Source organism: Tinamus guttatus, unplaced genomic scaffold (genome assembly GCF_059628265.1).
Source record: "Tinamus guttatus ecotype Peru unplaced genomic scaffold, ASM5962826v1 Tinamus_guttatus_pri_ptg000397l, whole genome shotgun sequence".
NCBI classification, from domain to species: domain Eukaryota; kingdom Metazoa; phylum Chordata; class Aves; order Tinamiformes; family Tinamidae; genus Tinamus; species Tinamus guttatus.
In genome coordinates, this window is record NW_028288931.1 from 2,169,078 (window position 1) to 2,175,268 (window position 6,191).

Genomic DNA, 6,191 nt, shown 5'->3' on the forward strand with positions numbered 1-6,191 from the left:
GTTCACATATATAAATCATTATCTGGCCTTTTTCAAATCATTTTAGTATTGTTTAATTCTATATAAAGTGTTTATTGAACTTTCAAAAGTGTTTTGACTTGATTGACAGCAGAGAGGAAAAAGTGGCTGTGGGTTTGTGTAGTTGTTTGAAACTCCATGTTGCTCTTGATCCTTTCCTGCCACCAGCTGCAAGTTGCAAAATAGGATCCTGCAGGCAGGTCCTCATTCCAGAGGCAGGAATAGTGTATAATAAAAATGTTGGAAGGTGTTTTCTGTTTGTCTTGCCTCCACAGGCATGATATTTATGTGTATCTTCAGGTATTAAAATCACTCAGTCTGAATTCTGTTTCACCGTTCCACTGTAAAAACTTGTATTGTCCATTAGGTTTGTGCATTTTTAAATTCCAGAAATCCATTTGGGATCTTCTGTAGTGTTTGTATTTTGTTAATTGATTAATTTCTATCCCATTGTAAAAGTTGGTATAAGTAGGGTTGAGTGGAAAAACTTCACAAACAGTTTTATAAGGCAAATAAAGCCAGTAATGTTATTGTCAGTGTATCTTGTGTAAAATGTGTAACAACTTGCATTCCAGCATCTTTCACTGTGTAAAGAGACTTAAAATAAAACCAATGCAGTGCCATTCACATGTTTTTCTTTAACTGCATTACATATAGGCCCAAATTATATATTGATTTTTAAAACCTCACAGAAATTATGTGTTGTAACAATATGGTATGTTTCCATATTGGGTAAGCTGTCAAGGTAGTGTGGGGAATTTTCCAAAGCAAAATATCGCTAAGGAAAAGTGCTCAGGAAGATGGTGAGGATTTCTGCTGGAAAATACTGTGAATTTCTCTGTTATCCAGTAGAGGGAGGCTGTGTTCCCTTCTCATAAGGCACATTGGGGTAATAACAGGCAATTCTGTTTCAGAGCTACAGGATAACTTTGCTGCATGTGAAGTTCTGCCTCGTTGTGCGACGGTGCCTGGGGGTCCCGTTGTCCCGAGCAGTGTCTCCTGTTGAGCTTGCACAGCCTTGGAGCTTGTTCCGAAGGTGCCGCAGGGAATTTGGTGTCTGGCTCCTTTGCCGATGCTCACGCGGGCAAGCAAGGAGCAGAAGGTAGAGGCTTGTACAGCAAAGGAAACTGGAAGCTGCCAGTTGGTTCAATGTTAGAGCTGATTCTGCTGCACTGGGACTTCCAGGGCATCGTGGCCTGTCTGTTTTTCTTAAATATTGACCTACTAATACGTGAGGGGCTGCTTTTCAGAAGCAGGCTTGCACAAGAGTGCTAACTGTGCTGAGTCCTTTCTAAGCATGTGCTTTGTATAAATAAATATCCCAAATTCCTTTAAAGAATCCTTCCCGAGAAGCAGCTGAAAAAATGTTGGGTTTTTTTTTTTTCCTTTGGGCAATCTGCCCATGTAGAAGGGTTTTTCAGGGGTGCTGTGTTCTTATTTTATAGCAGTTAAGAATGGGGTTGGGTTTCATGATCCTGTAATTATTTATTTCTCATTCTATTTCTACCTTGTCACTGAACTGTTCCCCCCGGCAGGGGAATCCCATCCCCAGGAAAACCTCGTGTACAAAAGGTCTCTGCTCAATTTATTCTCTGGAGGAAAAAAAAAATGCTCCCATTTTGGTCTACTTTTGGTTTACTGATCTCTTTTAGCCCACATTAGAGGATTATTTTATGAATCTTATGCTTATCTGGTTTTGTTTACTTGCTCTGTTTAACGTATGAAAACTTTCTAGGAGGGGTTCATGGTCCAGTGTGCTTTTAATGTGGAAAGAGACCCCTGCCAAAACCTCATTCCCTTAGGAAGAAATGCAGAAGTATTTCCTTTACTAAACCAAACAGGATGTGCACACCTGGCTGAATCTATGAGGCTTTGTTCCTGTGTGGGCTTTAATGGCACCTGCAATATATCATTCTGATTTCTGCATTCTGTGCACTTGAAGGTCACCCCGAGGTGCAGAGCCCTCAGCTGAGCTGGGTGGTGAAGCTGAAGTCACTAGGAGGGAATTCTGGTCCTTGATATCTTGCACTCCGCAGGCCTCTGTTCTTTGTTCAAAGCAAGAAAGTAAATTCTGATTTATGCTGATATTCATTCTGATAAAACACTACTTTTTCTCCTATAGCTAATCACAGATATGAAGTCAGAGTGGGAGTGACTCCACGAGTGTCTCCTAACATCCGTCACGTAGCTTTAGGAAGGACTGGCCGTGTGGCCATATCCGTACCCTTTCTCTAAGGATCGGCCCTTGAGGCACTATCATGGTACCCACCTAATGGCAATCCAGGTGGTGAGTTATTCTTTGGTCATTTATGTATTTTATTTTTAAACTGTATTCATATTAAATCATCCTTTAAAAAAGAAAAAAAAAAAGTTAACTAATGCATTAAAATCCTGTTCTGAACAAGGTTGCTTTTAACATACTGGCAGGTTGAGGCTTGTAGAAAGGAATGTTTGATTTACTGGGTGAAGTGAACCTATTCCAGCTACAGTATCGGAACCCACGTGCCAACAGCACTAGGAAGAGTCAACAACAAAGTAAGGTACTACTGGGAATCTGTTGTTTTGCTGTGGTACCTGAAGTACAAAAAACAAGTTACTTATCCTTTCTAATTCTGTAGTTAATGACCACTTTCCTGGTTGACTAACGTGGCCTAGTGAGCAGAGGAGGGGAAAGGCAGGGCTGTGTTTTCCTCTTTGGCTTAAGTCAACTGTTGTGTCCTTCAATTAGGGCAGATAGTTTCGATGCAGAAATTTAGGTTCATCCCTTGCAGCTGTGATTCTTTCCTGACTGTGGATGAATGTGCAGAATCTGGAGCCCTCTGATTTCATATGACAACTCTGGATACAATAATGAGCTTAGAATGAGGCGTGACAACTGCTGCAATGTCTGTTTGTGTTTTTTTCTTACTTTATCTTTTAAAGAAGACGGTTCCAGTCTCTCCAACTACAAACTTAACCAGTGGTGCTGCAAACTGACTTCTTGTTCTACGAGGAGCATGATAACTTGCTGAAAGTGTAAGTTTGATGAGAGAGAGAGAGGTAGGGTATTATTAAGTTATGCTCCTTCCTTATGATTTTTTTGTAATCTCCAAATGAAACGCAGTTGGCCAGATGAGTTTAGTTATAAAAACAATGACAAGCCTTACACTAAGAGCAACCTTCCTATTCGTGTACGACACGGGCTTGTTTCGCACTGGAAGTCAGTGCTGAGAGGTCAGCACTTTCTAGCATTGGACCTGCAGTTTCTAATTAAGAGTTCTGCTGGGGCCTTTGGTGCACACAGAGTTTCCACTGACTTCATTGCAATTGCTCTGGAGCACCCATCATTTGATCCTTCAGGACCACATTGCTGGAGAGGTTCTTCTCCAGCTTGAGTGGGTGGGAAAAGTTTTGCTTTACGTGCTTTTGAGTTTGCCCTGCTGTCCCTAAGTTTGGGTGACATCAATGCACAGCAGAGTATCCGTGTATGTTCCAGGTCTTCCTGCTGCCTGAATCATTCCCTGGCTTCTTTCCCCAGCAGCACCCAATGCAGTTCCTGAACTGTTATGATGACTTTGGTGTCAGAAGTGTCTGACAGCTCAGCAGAGCAAAGGTTGTGCTAAATAGTCTCCTCTTGTTTTTTATTCCCATGACAAATAACTCTGACCTTCGGAATAGTGAGATCGAGAAGTTTTTGTGCTACGAAATGTTACACCCAGTTCCATAAGCCTGGAATCTGGACTAGAGTCAGCCTCCTCCATTTGAGGCTGAACCCTGAATCCTCTCCATCCGTGGAGGTATGATTAACCGATCAAAGAGAGCAGAGAACAGTGAGAAATTCATGGACCTGAAGTCCATTGCTGCTGAACCAGCCCAAATTGTTCCATAAATGTTATTATCTAGAGCTTTGACTGAACTAATAAAATATTACATGCTGTGGAAGCAATGCTTTCGAAACAGCTGAGCCTTAAAAGGTACTATTACAATCCAGAGCTGGTGATTAGCTTAATGATGCTCAATACCAGTGTCATGTTCTTACAATCATCATCTTCCAGTAAGTATCTGTCGACATCGAGACTTGGGAACCTTGTTAGGAAGAAATTCCTCCGTGTGCAGCATCTTCTAGTAGCCCCAGCTTGACACTGTCCCCAGGCTGTTTAGGGTGGTCTAGCTGTCGTCTTTGTGGCAGCAAGGAAAGCCAAGAAGTTCTCAAGGAATGCCGAGATGTCGTGGAAATGGATGACTGTAGAGAGAAAGGGGGCAAGGGTGTGTGGCTGCCCCCAGAAGCTGAGACCTTTTCCAAAACTCCTCGGATTGGATAAATTGGATGAGGAAGCCAAAAGCTCCCTGAGGAGTGAGATTAGGTAAGAGCCCATCCTGCTGTGTAAATGCAGCCCTTAAGGTCTGGCAGCTTTGTGAGGGTGTGCCATGCTGTACATATTTGTATAAGCTCATAAATGCTTTGGAAGATTTTATTACAAATATGGGTAGGAGAGCCTTTGTACTGAGTCTTACCCACCGTGGAGGGACGGAGATCTGGAGACACCTCGCGGTGTTCATCCTTACCTGGGTTTTCCCAGGAATTCACAAAAGCTAGAGGACATGAATGTTAGGAAATGCTGAACATTTCCTCTTTGCACATCAAACTGGCCTCTCTTGACAGTCCTGGTGGCTGATGTCTCCTTTCTTGTACTATTTAAACAAGTGTGGAGCTGGGATACCTCAGGTCCAGGAGAGGATTGTAAAGGGCAAACAAAATAGCCTGCATTGTTGCACTAAATAAACACTTTTTTCTGAAAACCTCTGGTGTTTCCCTGACACAGGCCTTGCTGTTCCTTGGTGACTGGTTTCCGTGAGCACCAAACGGAGCGTGTGGCTGTGGCTTTCTCTTTGGTGTAAGTATCGAGGTAGTTGGCACCACTACAAGAATTTATGCTTCTATATGGCACATTTATTAAAAGCAACCAGAACGCTTTCCACGGTGAACACTTGCATATTGATATTTCTCCTGCAAACGAGGCCAAGGGAGCTGTCGGCTGCAGTTCTGTTTTCTGTCCTTTCTCTGCTTCCTCCAGCCAGCTCTAAGAAGCAAATTGCGGAGCACACGCACAAATTAATAGGTGCAATGTTCTGCTCTAGTTACTTGATCAGAGCACCGAGTAACTAAATACCTTATGCAACCAGGACTGCAGCAGAGTCACCTTCCTACCAAGAGCCTGTCAGGTTCTGGTCCGTCACCGGTACATTTTGTTAGTCTGCGTGTGCCCAACTTGCAGAGCAGCTCTGTGATAAGAGGGATTTGATTTCTCTCTCTCTAAGTTATTTTGCAGAGTGGAAAAATACATTGGGAATGGAGTGGAGTTGATGATATTTCCTGCTTCCAATGTGTGTTTTTTCATGCTGAAAAAGTGCAGAGTGCCAAATGCCACAGTTGGACATTAGTGTTCTTAATCCAGGCAGAAAGATGAAATCTCAGACCTGAGCCCCAGCAAGATAAAGGGATTTTGTACGTTTGTGGTGAGACGTAGAGTCGGGATGGGATTGTGTTTCTTTGCACAACTGAGTCGCTGTGCAGGGAAACGAGAAGTGCCTCTGTGCCTGGGTCTTGATGGGAAGAGTGTCCTGGCAGGAGCGCTCTGTCCTCTACCTTCTCCCAGCTCCTGCTCTTTGCAGTTGCATCCGCTTTGGAGCAGCCCTGCCCTGGGCTCCAACAAAAGGACATTCCCCCCTCCACCACCTCCCAAGCGACCCACGGTGGAGCATTTCTCACACAGGAAAGAAAACGAGTGCTGCAGGGTCAGGAAACTCCTCATTTTTAATCCTGACTTGTACTGGCAGCCCAGGCCAGGCTCGGATGAGTCAGTCCCTCGAGGTCGCTGTCTTTTGTGGGCTTCACTTGCTGGTGTTTTCTGTAAAGTTGCAGCTTTTGGAGAAGCATGAGTTTGTTAGAGCTCAGACTAAATAAGGATGTGGGTTTTTTTTTTTCACCTTCAAAGTTGCAAAGGAAAAACTATGATTGAAATAGTAAAAACAAATATCCATGCAAATACTGATACACAGTCATCTCGATTTTTGGAGCCAGGCTGTAATGTTCCGTTTCTTCTGGTTGCTTATCTTTCTAATGGTGATAAGAAAAAAAATAGTTTGTAAAGAAAATCTGGCATTATGGCCACAGGTATTGGATACGGAAGTTG